Source organism: Triturus cristatus, chromosome 5_2, assembly GCF_964204655.1.
Source record: "Triturus cristatus chromosome 5_2, aTriCri1.1, whole genome shotgun sequence".
In the NCBI taxonomy this organism is placed as follows: domain Eukaryota; kingdom Metazoa; phylum Chordata; class Amphibia; order Caudata; family Salamandridae; genus Triturus; species Triturus cristatus.
The window spans coordinates 6,813,382-6,833,128 of NC_140588.1; the positions used below are offsets into that span (position 1 = coordinate 6,813,382).

The window sequence follows — 19,747 nt, forward strand, 5'->3', positions numbered from 1 at the left end:
CCTGCAGGGTATTAAGAAGGATACGGAAAGGGCATTAGGTTCACTGCAACAAGGCAGATTTCACTCCTTTCATGGCAGAAGATCAAGAGGACATTTTCTACAAAGATCGTCATATCAATCCAATAGATACCAGCCGTACCATCAACAAGGGTATCGTTAGTATTCAAATACACAGCAATTTTGATCCTCAAATTCGTCTTACCACAACAGTCCAGAAGAAAGCCATTGACAAGAGGAAAATTACCGGACACCAATCGAAGACGGTGACAATTCCAAGGCGCCAACCACCTCGTCATTCCACAGCCTGCATCAGACCCATTACCTTTCGTCCTATTTCCACAAATGGATGTCTATAACATCGGACAGATGGGTATTAGACATAATTCGTCAAGGTCACACCCTAGATTTCCTCTACAAACCTCCAGACTGTCCTCCCATTCACAGAAAACAGCAACATCTCTCGGCCCTCAAGGTGGAATTGTTGTCTCTTCTGGTAAAAGGAGCAATAGAGGAGGTCCCTCTTCAACAGCGAGGGAAAGGATTCTACTCGCATTTTTTCCTCATGCGGAAAAAGCAATTAAACAAATGGAGACAGGGAATGGATCTCAGAGGCTTAAGCAAGTTCATCAGGAAGCAATCCTTCCGTATGCTATCTTTTCAAGAAATTCTGATGATGTTGAGAAGAGGGGATTATATGACATTCTTAGATCTAATAGATGCCTACTTCCATATTCCAATTCACGTACGACACAGACTGTATCTTAGATTTGCGGTGGCGGGGCACCACTACCAATTCAGAGTGTTACCCTTTGGTCTTCGATCCGCGCCAAGAGTATTCACGAAATGCATGGCGCCGGTGGCAGCGTATCTGAGGCAACAAGGTCATCAGATATACCCATTTCTGGACGATTGGTTGATAAAGGGAGCATCGTACAAAGACACTCGGCAATCCTTGGAATGTTGCATAAATATCTTCCAGTTTCTGGGTTTACGGATAAACATGGAAAAATCCTATCTAACTCCATCCCAGTCTCTTCAATTTCTAGGAGCATTATTACAAACCAGAGAAGCAAAAGCGTACCCTTCAGAGGAACGCATCCGAAAGATTCTGAAGCATACTTCATAACTAAAGAAAAGAAAGTCCACTTCAGTAAGGATATTCAAATCCTTGTTGGGGATGATGTCATCCTGCATCCCCTTAGTTCCAAATTGTCAGCTTCGCATGCGGACTCTACAAGAACTTCTAGACCTTCAATGGGTGCAACATCAAGGTTCTTTCAAGGATCGGATCCTCATCAATCCTCAAATAAAGGAGGCGCTGTCATGGTGGGGAATAATTATTTCTTAAATGCAGAAAATACGATTTCCTAGGTAGTTTTATGTAATCTTTTTGTCACCAAATGACTCCAAGAGCACACACAGGGCACACACAAACGAATAGGACAAAAAGTTTTGGGTATTTGCGTTATTTTATATAAATTGCATCATTTATGTACCAACATATCAATATTAGGGCTGTCAACACATTGGCAAAGTTCAATGTGATAAGTGGTTAAGTGACCTATTGTGCTCAGTGATAGAAGTGGATTATGTACAAGGTGAATAAAAAAATTTACAGGGAAAAAAATTGGGCCAGAATATACAATGGCTATGCCGTTATATACACATTCGTTCATTTTTCAGGCAAAGCCTTGATCTGAGCCAGTAAGTGTCGTCGACGTTTCAACCCAATATCTGCACTCTTGATTGGTCAAAGCGGGTCTTCATCAGGACTGGGCGGGGGAAGGGGGACAGCCTGCAGGCTGGACAGAGTATTAATTAGAGGTGTCACTGTCAAGTGTGCTAAAATATCTCACCAAAGTTAACCAGTGAGAGTAGGTGGAAAGAGTTACCTAAGGTTAACCAGAGTGAATCCTACTCTGTTTTCCTTAATTGGGGAGTAGAGGTCGGGTTAGAATGATCACCACCTCATCATACTGGTTTCTGAAAGTAAACGGGGTCGGGAGATTAATCCCTGAGTCCATCTAGAGGTAGCGACACAAATGCAACATTAGCCCCTTGTGACAGCTAGAACTCACCAAATGGAGATGGCGCAAAAAATCTGGAGAAATCTTATGAGCAGCTTTCAGTGTTATACAAAAGCGTTGTAGTGAATGGAGGAACTGCAAGAATGAAAACAAGGAAGGTTGGAGTTAGTAACCATCCCACTAGCTCAGGTAACTGTAGCCGTAGTCACATTACAGAGCAAGCCCCCCTCGTGTCTGACGCTTACCTAATCCAAATAAAGTAATGTTGGAGAGCGAAGGCAGGCAAGCGTGTTGTCCACCGCGTTTAGTTAAAATGAAGGCTCGGAAATTCTGCAAGAATGGAAACAAGAGAGGGGAGATTAGGAATCATCCCACTCACGCCCGTAAAGGCAGACAATGCATATATGCCTCTTGCGTAATTCGCTTACCTCGTACGATATCCTTCGTGATCGGGTAAATGGGTTTTCTAACGGGGAGCGATGGTAGGCGACCATACTATACACCGCGCTGCAGGATGTCAGCCGTATGACGTGTCGGTGACAGACGTCTGATAAGACTGTCAGAGCGTAAAAACCTCGGCGTGTACGTTGCACTGCGGCGTGCAGCAGCTGGATGGTTTGCATGTCTGGTTGCCAAGCAACCAGACCTCGTAGCTGTGAGGTAAAGCTACGGTGGCAGTGTCAGTACTAGCCTGGTTTGTGTGCAACCGATCTTCGATTAAAATCAAATCGTAAACATGCCCTAAGAATGAGCGCTTGAGTAAGGTGGCGTGGCCACATCGTTGACATAAGAATATATAAACAAAGGCCCCACGGTGCGATATGTTGGCAATTTAACGCATGAAAATCAATTCAAGTAATATGAACAATGATACACAGTTACACGTGCCGATTTTGGCAACAAGCACCTGCATTGTGAATATGGCGATATGCTGACAATTTAACGTATCAAAATTAATTCAAACCGTATGAACATTGGTACACAGTTACACCTGACGATTTAGGTGACAGGCACCTACACAGTGAATATATGCACAATAATATCGGTCAGTTTAAAAAGTATTTATCAAAAGCTTATACAGATATCAATGTTTCATGATTCCTATATGATCAAGATGCAACGTGTGGGTACTGCCTAGTAATTCACATCACGGAGGTAGTTAACCTATTGGAACAATGTGCACAGTATCTAAGGCCAACTTGATGAAAGACCATTACTAGCAATGTGCACATTATCACCAGCAAACTTGATGATGCAGTATCACTTGCAATTATGTGATTGTTTGAACAGTTAAGACGATTTGTCAAGGAAAAACAAGCGTGTGGTACTAATAATAGCAAAATACTCATAATGAGTGCATAAGAACTAACAGGTTACACTCAACAATATTAGAATTACAGTTGACCCATCTGTCTCGAGGTCTCCTCAAGCTCGTTCAATCCCACATTCACGGTGTTAAGGGAATGGATCCACCTACATTCTTTACAGTAAGGGCCATTGACACAGAACCACCCCTGATGGGGACAGATTTTATCAATCACCCACTATCTTATGCTTTCCGGGGGATGTGTGTCATGAAGTGGTCAACTAAGGGAGTCCCCTGCACCTTGTACCTCACTCTGCTCATGTGCTGCAATATCCTTGCCTTAACCTTCTGAGTGGTCTGACCCATGTATAGCTGGTCACATGGACAGTAAATGGTGTATATCACATTGGTACTATTGCAATTGGTGAATTCCAGCAGTTTATGTGTTCTGTTGTTATATGTAAATGTTGATCCTTAAGTGGTCACGCTTTGCAGTGGCCACATTTATGGTGACCAATTATTGGTGGTAGAGCAAGGTGGCTCCTAGGGTCCAGTGGTTTAGGAGGTTCAAAGTATGCTTTCACCACATTGTCTTTAATGTTCCTTCCTCTTTTGAATGCAAAGAGTGGATCATCGGTTATGTTGAGTTCACTTGCTACCAGATTCCAGTATTTCTTCACAATCTTTTAATGTTGTTACTCCTGGTGTTGAATGTCGTTACACAAACGATATTTTCGGTCTTTGCCGGTTTTTGTTTGACTTGAAGCAGCTGGTCATGTTGACAATACCAGGCACGTTTACGTGCCCGTTTCAGCAAACCCATAGGGTATCCTCTTTGTTTTAGACGGACCGTTTAGGTTTCTGTTTCCTTGAAGAAATCATTCCTTCGCATGCAATTTCTTCTGAGTCTGAGGTATTGGCCTTATGGTAAATTATCTCTCTGATTCCGTGGGTGATTTGATCCATACATGAGAAGCGTATTTCTTTCTGTCGGCTTATGATAAAGATCACAGAATAAGAGACCATCTTCCACTCGAAACGTAAGGCCCAGGAGATCAATCGTGTTGTTGTGACTGGTCATGGTGAACTGAATATCACATGTTCTTGTATTCAGCCAGTCCCGGAACTTCGTGAGATCATTTTCACTGCCTGACCAGATCATTATAACATCATCTATATAGCGTTTCCAGACTGTAATCTGGTTTAAGTAAGGATTATCATGGCAGTACAGATGTTCCTCCTCGTGATCGTCCATAAAGATATTAGCCAGGCTAGCTGCGTGAGTGGCCCCCATCGCAACACCCTTTCACTGGTAATAAAATTGATTCTTGAAGATGAAATAGTTGTGTTTCATCGCAATTTCCAGCAAGGCAATCAAGAAGTCAGTCGGCACCCAATGTGGTTCTGACAACCTCCAGTGCCTTCTCCTGTGGGATGGAGGTATAAAGTGAGGACACGTCAAGCGTAACAAGAAGTTGAGTTTGGATGTCATATGGTTGGCCCTCCAACAGTTGGATGATGTGCATCGTGTCCCTTACAAAGGATTTGGTTTCCGGGACCCATGGTTGCAGAAAATGGTTGATGAACTGATTGAGTGGTTCTAGGATGGACCCACAACCAGACACAATAGGTCTTCCAGGTGGTTTTTCCAAGCGTTTATGCACCTTTGGTAGCGTGTATATTGTTAGAATCCTGGGTTCTCTCTTATTCAAAAAGTCACTCTCATGCTGGCTCAGGAATCCATCAGACAATCCATCATTGACTAGCTTTTCTATCAGGGATTTGATCTCCACTGTTGGATCCTTGGGTATGGGCGATAGCTTTCCACAACACCCAGTTGTAGTTCTATTTCTTCCACGTAATCAGTGGTATTCTGTAGAACCACTGCCCCGCCCTTATCCGCTGCCTTGATGACAATGGCTTCGTTGGCTCCCAGTGCAGACAGTGCTAATCTCTCTTGTTTGCTGATGATGTGTTTTATACACTCCTTTCCTCCAATAGTTCCATAGTCTCCTGTAGGACAATTTTCTCATAGGCCAATATTTTCTCACTCGTCAGGTGAGCACCTGGTGTGAAGTTTGATGGTGGTCGGAATGGTGTGGCGGTTGCAGTGAGATTATAGGTATTTTTACTGAAGTAATAATTCAGTCTGATTTTCCTAAAGAACCTCTGAAGTTCAAGTTTGACTTTAAATGAATCCGGTGCTGCTGTAGGCACAAATGACAACCCTTTGGACAGAACCTCTCTCTCTGCTGCCGTCATCGTGTGGGTGGAAAGGTTGATGATAGGGTAGTGCGGGTTTGGCGGGTTCACATGATGTTGTAAATTACAAAGCACTGGATCCACGCCAGGCATCTGAACAGTATTTAGGTTATTAACTGGCATCACTTATAAGAAGGCCATTATCTGTTTGGCCGGAACATGAGACCGCACCGAAGGGTCAGGAAGGACTGTGTGTGGGGCGGTAGTGCTCTGTTGTAAGTCCCTAAATGGTATTGGTTCTGTCTGGGCAAGCGCACATGTGTCTTGACTATGTTGGATGTTGGCAGACAGAGGGGTGGAACTGGTGGTGTCTAGCGTATGTTTTCTCACCATCTGTATGTTTGTCTGCATGTCGAGATTTCCCCATGAGTTGCTGGTTGGTAAAAGCGAACTCGTGAATTGGCCTGCTGTGTATTTCTGCCCTTGTTCCATCCCCTTGGCCATTACCAATTCTGTTCCGTACCTCCTCCCCTGCTGGACTGTCGGAAACCTTCCCCTAAAAAATATGCGCCTTGGTTACCCTGGCGGCTGGTAGAGGGTCTCTCGGAGTCTGAGCCAGAACCACTTCCCACCGAGGAGTCTGAGAAGGTATTAACCCTCCTGCTTTTATTGGAAAACAAACCCTGGCTGTCCAGCTAATAATAATCGTCAGCCAAGTATGGGTAGGTTAATCTTTTGTCGTAATTCCTTACATCTTTAGACAGTTTGTCTAACTTCCTGTTTAGAGTTACTGTATTGAAGTCAGCTAGTGTCTTCTCAGCTCGCTCTTAAGCTTCCCTTGCGTTGGTAAGAGCACTGTCCTCAAAAATTTCCCTTTTTAAGTCAGCAATCTCCTGGGTAAACTTTTCAACGTATTCGATTGCAGTCTCTACTCCCAGCACCATCCAGTGCCAGGAGCAATTATTATCAACGTAACTGAACCCTTCTCTGCACTTAGGGACGTCTATAAAAATGGCAGGCTCGTTAGGGACCTGCAAGCCCTTAGGGATTATATTAGATTGTAAATACTTAGTTAGTACGTGTCTGTGGAGACGTGAGCGAATAAGTTTCTTCTCAAGTCTTTCAATCTTTGCTAGTTTCTCATTGAGGCTCGCATCTACCGGCACACTAATCGGACCCGAGCAGAAAGTTGGAGGCTCCCTGCTCCTGTATAAACTTAGCTATATACTCTTCGCTGTAGAACAGGGTTTCTATGTCCGACATAGTCCAGAGGCTGAGCGAGTGAGAGAACAATAAATGAGAGTTAAAACAACCCTCGCAGGTTACAACCTACACCAATTAAATACAAAAAACAATGGGGTGACCCTGTGTCCCTCAGAACCTGGGTATAAGTTATAAACAAAACAATGGTTCTGTCGAATAAGTACAAATATTTCTTAACCCCTTGCGTGCTCATGACGGAACCACTCCTTCATGAGCCACGGGCGCCTTGTCCTCATGACGGAGTGGTTCCGTCATGTTGCGGCGGCTCCGCCCACACGGCGCTAATTCCCCGCCTGTGCGGGCGAATAATGCGAGTGGGCGAAGTTGTGACGGAACCACTCCGTCATGAGCACAGCGCGCCCGTGCCTCATGATGGAGTGGTTCCGTCATGAGCATGGCGGCGCCGCGCTGACCCCGAACCCCCCCAGCGCCGCGGCAGAATTCGTGCCGCGGCGAAGGGGTTAAATGCAGAAAATATGATTTCCCAGGTAGTTTTATGTAATGTTTTATGGCACCAAATGACTCAAAGAGCACACACTGGACCCACACAAACGAATAGGACAAAAAGTTTTGTGTATTTGCGTTATTTTATATAAATTGCATAATTTATATACCCACATATCAATATAAAGGCTATCAACACAGTGGCAAAGTTCAAGGTGATAATTGGTTAAGTGACATATTGTACTCAGTGATAGAAGTGGATTATGTACAAGGTGAATAAAAAAAATTTACAGGGAGAAAAATTGGGCCAGAATATACAATGGCTATGCCGCTATATACACATTCGTTCGTTTTTCAGGCAAAGCCTTGATCTGAGCCAGTAAGTGCCGTCGACGTTTCAACCCAATATCTGCACTCTTAATTGGTCAAAGCGGGTCTTCATCAGGACTGGGCGGGGGAAGGGGGACAGCCTGCAGGTTGGACAGAGTATTAATTAGAGGTGTCACTGTCAAGTGTGCTAAAATATCTCACCAAAGTTAACCAGTGAGAGTAGGTGGAAAGACTCACCTAAGGTTAACCAGAGTGAATCCTACTCGGTTTTCCTTAATTGGGTGTAGAAACAAGTATGATGAGGCGGTGATCATTCTAACCCGACCTGCAGGCTGTCCCCTTTCCCCCGCCCAGTCCTGATGAAGAGCCGCTTTGACCAATTAAGAGTGCAGATATTGGTTTGAAACGTCGACGACACTTACTGGTTCAGATCAAGGCTTTGCCTGAAAAACGAACGAATGTGTATATAGCGGCATAGCCATTGTATATATAGGCCCAATTTTTTTCCCTGTAAAAATATTTTATTCACCTTGTACAAAATCCACTTCTATCACTGAGCACAATATGTCACTTAACCACTTATCCCCTTGAACTTTGCCACTGTGTTGACAGCCTTTATATTGATATGTGGGTATATAAATGATGCAATTTATATAAAATAACGCAAATACCCAAAACATTTTGTCCTATTCGTTTGTGTGTGTCCTGTATGTGCTCTTTGAGTCATTTGGTGCCATAAAAGATTACATAAAACTACCTAGGAAATCGTATTTTCTGCATTTTTAGAAATATGTGTACTTACCCGACAGAACCATTGTTTTGTTTATAACTTATACCCAGGTTCTGAGGGACACAGGGTCACCCCATTGTTTTTTGTATGGTGGGGAATAAGGCAGAACTTATCAGAGGGGCTAATCTTCCAACCAAAAGCTCCCAGTCATATAATGACAACAGATGCATAATTGCAGGGATAGGGAGTGCATCTTCAAGACCTAGAGATCCAAGGACATTGGAACAAACAAGAGGCTCAATTACACATCAATCTTTTGAGCTAAGAGCTGTGTTCTTGGGTCTCCAAGCCTTTCTCCCCAGGATTCACAATTCTACAGTTCTAGTCAGCACAACAATGATGTTTTATTTAATAAAACAGGGGGGAGCAAGATCAAAGCCCCTATCAACACAACTCAAGAAATCTGGAATTGGCTTCTAGTTTACAGTATCTCCCTGCAAGTTCAACATGTTCCGGAATATACAACATAAGAGCAGATTCACTAAGCAGATCAGCAAGTGTTTGTCACGAACGGGAACTGAATCGGGATCAACTCATCCGAAGTTTTCGATTATGGGGCACTCCAGCTTTGGACTTGTTTGCCAATCGAAGCAACAAAAAGTGCAAACAGTTTGCAAGCAGATTCCCTCAGCCTGGATCTTGGGGGAATGCTCTTCAGCTCCAATGAACAGCGATGTTCACATATGCATTTGCCCCATTCCCGCTGATCCCGAAGGTGCTCAGGAAGATGAGATGGGAACCGTGTCACTCAATTCTGATAGCCGCGGCATGGCCGAGACAATTCTGGTTTTCGGTGCTTCTCCACCTATCAGCAGCTCCCTGAGTGCAGTTTTCTCTAATCCAGGATTTGATCTCCATGAACAAGGGGCAAGTTCTTCATTCCCAGTTGGCCTCGCTGAACTTGTCGGCATGGAACCTCATGAGCATGAATTTCAGTCCTTGAACATTAACGAAGCATGCCGGGATATCCTCTCTCACTCTCGTGCAATTTTCACAAATGAAACCTATGTAGCGGAGCGGAAAATGTTTTGCCAATGGTGTTTGACACAATCTCTTCACCCCTTATACTCTTCTCCGGAGCAGGTTCTCCCTTACCTATTGCATCTGGCCAAGGCAGGCCTTTCTCATGTATCAGTCAAAGTGCATCTGGCTGCCATTTCAAGGTATAGCAGGAAACCAAATCATCCTTCTCTTTGGTCACAGAGAGTGATAAAAGAGTTCTTAAAAGGATTATTCAGAGTTTTCCCTCCAATTCGACATTCATCAGTACCATGGCAGTTGAAAACAGTCTTGACACAACTCATGAAACCACCTTTCGAACCGATTCACAAAGCTGAGTTGCAGTTTGTATCTTGGAAAGTAGCCCTTCTCCTGGCTCTGACGTCAGCTAGAAAGGTCAGTGAAATACAGGCTTTTTCCATCACAGAGCCTTTCCTTCAATTCAAGACAGACAAAGTGATCTTATGAATGAACCCTAAATTCATTCCGAAAGTCCCTTCGGATTTTCACCTCAATGAACCTATTGTTCTTCCCACATATTTTTAAAAACCCATCGTCTGCATCAGAAAAATCTTTGCATACATTAGATGTCAAGAGGTCTTTAAAGTGTTATATTGCTAGGACAAAGTCCTTTCGAAAGACAAGTCAGCTGTTAATAGCGTTTGCTGGTCCCAGGAAAGGTTTGGCTTTATCAAGGACTAGCATATCCAGATGGATAACCTCAGCCATTACTTTGTGTCACAAGAAAGCCAGAAGTTCTTAACGCTCGACGGTTCGAGCTTACTCAACCAGAAAAATAGCGACTTCAGCTGCATTGTTTGTGGGAGTATCTCTTCCGGATATTTGCAGAGCGGCAACGTGGAAGAATGTCCACATGTTAACCAAGCACTACTGTCTGGACACAGCTTGGAAAGCAGATTCCGCAGTGGGACAAGCCATGCTACATCATTTGTTTCATTAAGGTATTTACCTGCCAATGTTTTCTCTAAAAAATGTTTTCTTGTTTCATGTGAATGTCTTTTTCTCAAATGCTACATTGAAAAGCTTTTTACTATATGTCATTGAAATTTGCTTAATATATGGCGTTATAATACATGTCGACGCATTCAATCTTTCTATCTTCTAGAGGATATTTAATAGCCTCATAAACAGGAAGCAGAGCCTGAGGAAAAAAATGTTGCTTTCCTGGAAACGCTTACTTGTAAGAGTATTCCTTTCTATTCTGATACAAGCATGCAAATTTATGAAAGATTCAATACTGGAGAAGAAACAAGTTACTTATCTGTACACTATGATTCTCCAGTATTGATATCTTTCATAGATTCACATGCGACCCGCCCGCCTCCTCGTTTCTCAGGTAGACCACTTTTTTATCTCGGATTACTTCCTTGGCTCTCACTCGGGGCTGGAAATCTGCGGTATGGTGGCTCTGCTGGAGAGTGTGATCTCACGGCTGGCGTCTTATTGGCTGGCATTTGGACCACATAGTGATGGTACTGGGCTACCAAAGTCTATGCTTATCTATGGTATCTAGGCAGTTTTTCTTTTTACTGCTATGTATTTCCTTTACCGTGAGACTCCCACCATGACGACGGGAAAGATACAAGCATGTGAATCTATGAAAGATAGCAATACTGGGGAACCATAGTGTACAGGTAAGTAACTTGTTTCTTATATAATAGAAGATCTCTGGGCTTAGTCAGAGGACCCTATACGTTAGCCTATAGATGGTGTATTTACATCATAGGTCTTCTTCTTGGAAAGGTCTCTCTCCAAGTCTGTCTCACCTTTTCGTGTAACTTACCAAAATCCTACGTACGCTGTCCAAATAACAGCTGCATCAGTATGTTTTGTCTAAGGGCTAAGGTCTGGCCAGAACAGAATAATAAGGGGCATTGTTGTTTGACCTTGCACAAAATGTTCAGTCAAAATTCCAGGAACATGCAGAGAGTGAACACAGCGATGAGTTCCCATTTGAAAGCCGTCTTTGAAGTATTGCAAAAATAAAGATGTGTAGTAACGTGCCCAAAAGCAGCAGGCAAGCTGTAAAGTGCTCATGCTAACTTAGTGAAAAACGACAATGTCCCCACGGGCCACGTGACAAATGAATATATGTACACTAAAATTCAAGTCGCAAACATGCATATTTTCAGACCTCTATAGGTCATGTTGGTAGAAAAATGGCTGAATTTTCTAAATATATTTAAAGTTGATACTTCAGTGATGAATGAAGAGGCACTGAGGAGACTTATCACTAATATTATTACCTTTATGGCGGGGGCATTGAAGCACTGGCTGTTATGTATTACCCACAAAGAGGCATTTCACAATTATCAAAGCCATTTTACCTTACTGCTGGCAAGCGTGCCTGATTAACTGAGGTGGTCACTGCTTGTAATCTTGCAAATGATGGTGTGGTGCGGTGGAGAAGCAGACAGGAACACGTTTCAAGTGATTCAATTGTGTTATTCACAACACGATTATATGGGGGGTTTTGGTCACTCAGGGGTTTCTCATGGTCATTTGGGGGTGACTGCCATCTTCCCTCTCTTGCGTCAGAGAGTGGGGGGGAACTTCAGGCGTTCTCTCTTGTCCCGTTGTTGTCAGGAGTTCACAGGGATTCCCAGTGGCAAAGGAAAGGAAACAACAAAGAAAAAAGAGAATGTAAGACCGTGGCTTTGATGTCCTTAGATAGTGCTCAGGGGGTGGGGAGTGAAGGGAGAAAGCACCCGATCCCGACACCAGTGTTATGTGTTTGATCTTCTTACTGCGAGGACAACTATGCGTAGTTTAAACTAACAACACAGTGGGCGCTTTGTAGGACTTTAGCTCCCTTCACCCGTCCGTTCCTTGGGAGCTCCAAGCTCTTTTCCCCACACAGACCCAAACCGTCCCCGTACGTTGTCTAGCCCATCCCTCCTGGGACGCGGCTGGCGTTTTCATGATGCCGAATGGGGTCCGGCTCCCTCTTTGGTTCTTCGTTTCCGGCGGCTCCTCGGTGCTCCGTTTCTGGCGTTCCTCCTTCCTCGTCTCCAGATCCTGTCACTCCTCAGCTCCCCGGTACCATGAAGGAGGTCTGGACACTTCTCTCTTCTTCCTCCGGGTCTCCTCTTGTCGTTCTTCCAGCTGGAGTTGAACGCCGGCTTCTCTCCGTCTCTTCCGTTTTCAGGCTGGGCGGATCACATGACCCCGTCACATGATCGGGCGAGGAGTTCCAAAGCAGGAGCTTCTTAAAGGAACAGTCCACATCCTGTTCCACGATCCCTGTCTGAAAATAGAGGAGAGGACACGGGGAGAGGTAAGGGGGGAAGTGTTCCATTGCAGTGTTGTGTGCTTCAGTCTGCTGTGGTGGTACTTCGTCACAGATGGCCACTAATGTGATATTGTCTAAAGTTGGCACTGTTAGAACACTAACAATATTAGTAATTCTAAATAAATTTCAATGATCATAAGCAGCTTTCGTTACCCAAATCGTTGGAGACCCCTGCAAGAGCAAGAGAGATATTTAAGGCCTAACTGTGTATTAAACCCAATAAAAGCATGGAGTGATTCTTTTAAAATACTAAAGCACAGGTTGAAGGCCAAGTTGGTTGTAAATGCCATCTGAAACCTGGTAAGATTTCAATGGACTGAAAACAACACATTTCGATTCATGTATATTCTATATTTATTTTCTAGGCAATTTTCAAGAAAAAGACAATTATTTTCCAAACACTTATGTTTTTTAAGTGAATTCCCTAAATACTGAACTGAACTGTATTGTTGCAGTGAACAAAAGTGTATCAAATTTTGCAGGCCTGTATTGTTTGACTGTACATTTTCCTGGTATGGTGGTGTTAAGGAGAGATTGTGAGTCATTATATTTATGCTCTTCGTATATCTATAACGTAGCTTGTGAAGATCAGAGATCTCCCTCTTTATTTAAAACAAATCACTGATGTTCATGAGCATCGGTATAGATTAAAACTAAGAGAGGTGTTCAGCAGTTGATAACGTTGTCGTATTATGCAATTATGGTTGTGCCAAAGGCCTGCCCTTTAGGACACAACAATCCAGAGTGTGATTTGGCTGTTGGGGAGTTTAGTGGAAGAAAAAAAGCAGTTTCCACCAACTCATTTGTCCTACCGAAGATCATGATGGGGACAGATGTGGATACAAGCGCAACTGGTCCATGTCTAAAGGCAGGGTGACAAATGAGCAAAATCATTCCTGATTGCAAAAGGGCAAAATAGTATACCTTGGCCTTCGAGATATCTACTCGCCCACTTGCTATGGCGAGTTAGATTTTATTAGGGCAAGCTATTTTTACTAGCAAGCTGTTATGTTATCTGGCAAGCTGTTATGTTATTTCAGAAAGCGAATGAGCACTAAAGTTGCCTTTAAATCTTATTTTTATCTTGTCACATTATCCCTGTTTGGAGAACAAATATCAGCTAATGTTTTACAATTTGCAGTCAAAGAAAGAAAAATAAACACACCCTCCAGGATAAAATAAGCAGCAAACTTAGAGGATTTTGCAAAGTCAACTGTCTGACAATCCTGCTGTACAGAGTGTAAAATGAAAGGCTGTAGGAGGTCAGTTTTTTTTTTCTAAAACAAAGCATTTAAATAGCTTGTAAATGAACTATACAAACACTTGAAAATATATTTTAGTAGTTATGAAAACACTTTCTTTTGCAATTCTGAGTGATAAAAAAGTTTTTAATTAGATGAAAACAAATCAGAACACTTCATTTGGTGATGTGCAAATGAAATACATTTTTGCTGAATCCAATTTCAACAGATTATTGTTTATTCACTATAGGGCTCATTAGGCTGTCAGGGACACTAGCGGTCTGAAGCCATCCGACCTTAGGTCGGTGGTTCCGACCTCAGTATTAGGATGCGACCGCCCATAGGGCGGTCAGAAACATCTATGGTACTATGCCAGCTTGTGCGGCGGGTGGAAAAGGCCCGCAGCACAAGCTGCCATAGTAAAATGGATGTCTGGAAACATTCCCTGCACCGTGTGGCATAGCACCTCACGGTGCCTGCCACATGGACAGGGATGTTTAGGGGCACACCATAAGTGCCCCCCAGGCCCTATAGATGAGAGCCAGGGGGGAAAGGGGCCCTGCTAGGGTCCCCGAAGAAACCTTCCGACAGCCTTTCCCTGTCGTAAAGGCTGACATGAAAACGCTGTCGGAAAGTGCCTTCATAATCGAGATTGGCTCCGCCATCATTAGGGGATAGTCGTGGCTTCAGATGCCTTGACGGGCTCCTTTAGCCCGTCGGAACCGCGCCGGAATCGCCCCGCAGGTTTCACACCGACTGCCATCATCCTAACATGGCAGTCAGACTGCAATCTACAATTTCGGGCGGAAAGCCTCTGACAGCAGGTCGGAGGCTTTCCACCCGACATCGTAATGAGGACCATATATCGTTTTGTCTGTAAAACTGCATATTAGTGGGAAAGTTTGTGGCTATTTCAGTAGAAAATATGCAGTTTATAAATGGCAGTCTGCAACCAAATCATGCTTTAGTAATACATTTATCAAAAGTGAGTTTTTAAACTTGACCCGAGAAACATTCCTGCCCCGCCCTGTTGACAATGCTATTTGTGAACTTATCGCCAGATGTACAACCATTTTTTGTGGTCGCAAACGGGAAATTGGCCATGTACAAACCCTATTTTGCGAGTTGGTAACCTATTACCAACTCGCAAAATAGGGTTTGCGACTCGCTATTAGGAAAGGGCGTGCCAAGGGCATCCCATCCTAATAGCGACTCGAACTTCAATGTACGATTGGTTTGCGACCGCAATTGCGATCGCAAAACAATTGCAGTTTACCACCTAATTTAAGAAGGTGATAAGCCACTCGCAAATGGGAAGGGGTCCCCAGGTATTCCAAGACAATTGGAATTCCAAGACATTCTATTCCAAGACATTCTATCTGAGAGGCAGACACCTAGGTAGTCAAAGGTACCGACTCTTTCCAAGGGGGCCCCTCCTAACACTACACTGCTTTTGAAGAACTTGGGCTGTAAAATTGGTTTTGGTGGTGTTAATGACCAAACCCCTGGTGTCACAGAAGGATTGGAATCTATTGAGTTAGTCAACCTTTGATTAGAGTCAACCTTTGATCACATGACAAGAATCCCAAAATTATCTTCAGTACAACTCATTTATTGAATTGACTTTTTTTCCCAAATTTCTAAAAGTCATGTTAGGGCCTTGTATTAAGGTTCCTGTAACATTTTTTAGAAAAAGTACAAGTCACTGACGTTAGGGGGGAAGTATGTAGAACTGTTAGTGTAGGCCATCCAAAAAGAACCCCACTTTAGAAATATATTTAGCAATCCAGGGAATATGGCTGAGGAGCTTAAACTCACCCCCTACTCCAACCTACAGGTTAGAGAGATAAGGCTTTTCAGTAAGGCTAAACAGACAAGAACTGGGCTCAACCCTACCAGGATACAACTCCAGGAGTTCCTGGCAGGGCATGCAAGGGACCACCCCACATAAGAAGATGAAGGCCTTCAGGAAAATGGGGAAAGCAGTGAGTATGATGAAGTCTTAGACCAACTACCTCAACTTGTGTCCTACCCTCCACACCCAAGAGGTACGGAATCTGGCTCCCACAGCAGTAGGGCCAACTCCATACCAGACAGTGAGGAGGATCTCCTTTCAGTATGGATAACCAAAAGACTAGACCTAGAGACTAGGCTCCTAGCTCTAGAAAAAGAGAAAGTAGAGATGGGCCTAGGACCTGCAATTTTGGCAACAATTTAAAAAGTTTAGAAAAAGAAGGATCCTACAATCCTAAAATCCCAAAAGGGATTGTACATTTGGGGATGATGATGACATCACCAAGTGGTTCACAGCCTTTGATAGGGCTTCTGAAGCCAGAAAAGTGAGGAAGTCTCACTGGAGGGCACTCCTGTGGTAGGTAACTGTTAACTGGTAAGTGCAGAGACAGACGTCTGACCCTTAGTGGGGCAGAAGCAGGGTCCTATGAACTCATGAAGGGCTCCCTGATTGAGTTATTTGGACTCACTACTGAGGAGTGTAGAATTAGCTTCAGGGGGCTCAGAAATCCCTAAATCAGTCCTGGGTAGAATCTGTAGACTACTCAGTAAAACACAAGGTGGCTGGTTGACTGGAAGTAAAGTGCAGGATTATGATGGACTTTATAATTTGTTTATGAAGGAATACATTTTAAGTACCTGGCGTCAATGAAAAATGTCATCAGCATCTGGTAGACCGAACGCGGACCACTGGGTCAAGACAAGGGTATACAAGACAGCCACTGAGGTTGACCCAAAGAAAGGTGTCACAAAGCCTCCCCAGGTGGGGCGTGGCCAGGCAGCTGACCAAAATGGCCACGTAGCACTGAAGCTCCGCAGGCGGATTCCAACTTGTTTGCCCTATCCCGCTAAAAACGCATACTGATCCGTCTGGCGGACTGCTGCCGATGTAGAGTTGGAGGCTGTGATGCGGTAAAGCCGATCGTCGCCGCTGAACATGCTGGGGCTGACCTGTTCCGGGACGAACAGTAAACTAAGGTGGAGCCAGATACCGAGACGAAGACGGTCCCGGGGAAGATCTGTGCCGTGTCCAAAGAGGTGCTTCATGCGTACGATGCTGGGTGCTCCTGCATTTGAGGTGAGCGTGGTTGGACCACAGACCCTCCCTCTCTTCCCTGCTTACATGCGCCGCTCCCGGCAACACGGCTGGTCCGAGCGGGATTCGCCCATTTAACTCCCGGAGGCCCCGCAGTGACAGGGACTGCGGGTGAGCCTCGGAGGCAGTTATCTGACTGCTCGGGCGGTTGAGGGGGGTTGGTAAGTCCTGGGGCCCCATCCGCTCACTCCCAAGTTACAACACCTGTGATGCGGTGGTGAAACTTGGCGTGAACAGCCTCTGATCCCTCTGATGCAGATCGGGCGCCATATTGGTGGTTAACATTGGCAACGGGAGTGCAGCAGACAGCGGACAATAGAATCAGTATTTTTCCACTGGTGCCATAGTAGGGCTGTGTGAATCCGACAGTCGGAGGCTCTTTGTGAGAAATCTGTACCACATTGCCTCCCGGAGTACGTGGCAGCTAGTGATTTCACTGATTGGGCCCATTATCAGTGAGGCGCTTCCTTTGCCCCCGCAGTGCGAGTCGCCCCGCGGCAAACGCCTCAAATCAGAGGGTTCATACAAGGTGTTATGGGCCGCAAAGATCCTAAATAGCGGCTGCTACAGTTTAACAAACCCACGGAAAAACCCACAGAGAAGGAAAACATCATGGCGGAGGGAGTATCGGAAGCGTTTACCACAGGTGTCCCCTCCACAGGCTTGAGCTCATTGCTGCAGAACTGAGGGCTGGTTTCAGAGCTCGAGATAGCCGATTTGAGACCTTAGATTGTGGTATTGTAAAATTTTCATTCTCAGTGTAATATAACAAAGAACTTGGCAAAGAAGCTGAAATATGAAAAGACATCTTTATTAAACTCAAATGAGTGAGACTAAGTCTCCCAGAAGCTGACTTATAGCAAGTGAAAGAGGCAGTCTCCAGAATGGTCTTAGCTCAGACCTTTTATACCATTTATTATGCCCTAGGCATGCAAGGGAGTTGTACCAGTCACATTCCTAAACAAATGAAAAAGCTAGAGAGGCAACAGGTGAGTAGCCTTTGGGGTTTTAGCAGGATATGAGCAAAACATTATAATTACAGGGTTTCATAAAGGTTACAGTTGACAAAGGTAAAAAGACCGAACAAAAGCAACATTCTTCTTTAGACAAGCTGGACAAACCCATAATAAAAATGGTCACCTCCCCATCGTAAATAGACCATAAAAACAAGAACAGAAACAGATGAGAGGTAGGATAAGGGGGTTGTATGTGCATACCAAACTTTACAATCTCCTGTTCTTTGATCTCTATCTGACCAGCTGCCTAACAAGGAACTGGCTCAACGAGGTCAGCTTCAGGCAACACGGTCAGTTCACTCAGGTCATTCAAAAGTCAGCTAAAGTCATCAGCCTATGTGAGGGCAACCACAAAATGGCTGCTATGCACAAAATGGAACCCATGGTTCAGAACGAAATCTTCAAATACACAGTGAATCCATCGGTGTAACATGACGAAAACACTCATGCATACCGCACTCATCATTCGCGGTTCGCTGATACCAAAATCGTCATGATACGACGATGTTTATAATACGGGTCCAGAATTTTCAGTACCACAAGATAAACGCCTAGACAGTATGGGCGCCAAGCTGGATCTGCATGAAAAGTGTCTTGACACGGTGGGAGGCAGGGTGTCTGACCTTGAGGATGGCGCTGCCCAGTCAGTTAAGCGCTTGGAATGCGTTGAAAAGATAATAAAGGAGGTTGCAATTAAATATGAGGATTTGGAATCGCGCAGCAGGCGCAATAATATCTGCATACTGGGAGTCCCTGAATTGACCAAAACTGGTCGAATGGACCAGTTTGTAGAAACTTTGTTGGCCGACATATTCAGCAGCGACACCGTCACCACTGTTTTTACCGTGGAGCGAGCCCATTGATCCTTGGGCCCCCGTCTTAACCCAGGCTGTCCACCTACATCCATAATTGCACGTCTCTTCAATTTTCGGGACAGGAATACAGCGTTGCGGCTGGCAAGAGAACGCAGCACTGTCACATGGCAGGGATCTGTGCTGGCCTTGTACCCAGACTGTACATCAATGGTTCAGGAGGCGAGGCGTAAATATAATGGTGTCAAGGCGACTCTCCGTAACTTGGGACTCAGGTATGGCATGCTGTATCCTGCACAGCTCCGCATTGACACTGATGGCAGATCACGCATCTTTGACTCTCCCACGGCTGTGCAAGAATTCTGTAGAGACTATAAAAGCTCTAATAACTAAAAATCTAAAGACACAGTACGACAAGATGTGTCTTAAACATCACAATCATTAGATCCCTGGCTTTGCGTTGCCACCCCTCACGTGTGTGGCACGTTCAATGTGTAACATGGTGGTAATGTACCTGGTTTATATACTACCTGATTTGTTTCGATGTTTGCAGGATAACTATAAATGTGTACTTCATGGGGTTTCTCCCTGCAATTGGGTGAACAGGGATGGGTGGGGGGAGGTGGGAGGGGTTGCTTTCACTATATGGTTACATCTGTTACATTTGCAGGCTACTCACTGTCTAACAATTGTGGCTTGCTGTGACATTCAACAGCAATTACTGTTATTTAATATAAATGGCAGGTTTGGATGACCTGTCCACTTATTCCGATCTGTCGCTCGTCACCTGGAATATCAGGGGGCTTAATAATGTTCGAAAAGGGAAGCACATATTACATTACATGCAAAGGCATTTGATTGACATCACATTTCTGCAAGAAACACACTTACCCAG

General features: G+C 44.4%; 1 protein-coding gene and 1 long non-coding RNA gene across 2 annotated transcripts in view; one reads left to right on the forward strand and one right to left on the reverse strand.

Annotated features, from left to right (window-relative positions):
* LOC146822581 (uncharacterized) overlaps nt 1–12,523 on the reverse strand; it is a 38,622-nt gene extending 26,099 nt beyond the window's left edge. Inside the window, exon 1 of the long non-coding RNA XR_014962057.1 lies at nt 11,710–12,523. This is a non-coding gene — a long non-coding RNA (uncharacterized LOC146822581). The remainder of the gene's footprint in view (nt 1–11,709) is intronic.
* The window catches only part of DNAH5 (dynein axonemal heavy chain 5), a 5,853,083-nt gene that overhangs the window by 644,375 nt on the left and 5,188,961 nt on the right, over nt 1–19,747 (forward strand). The gene's annotated exons all lie outside the window — the stretch shown is intronic.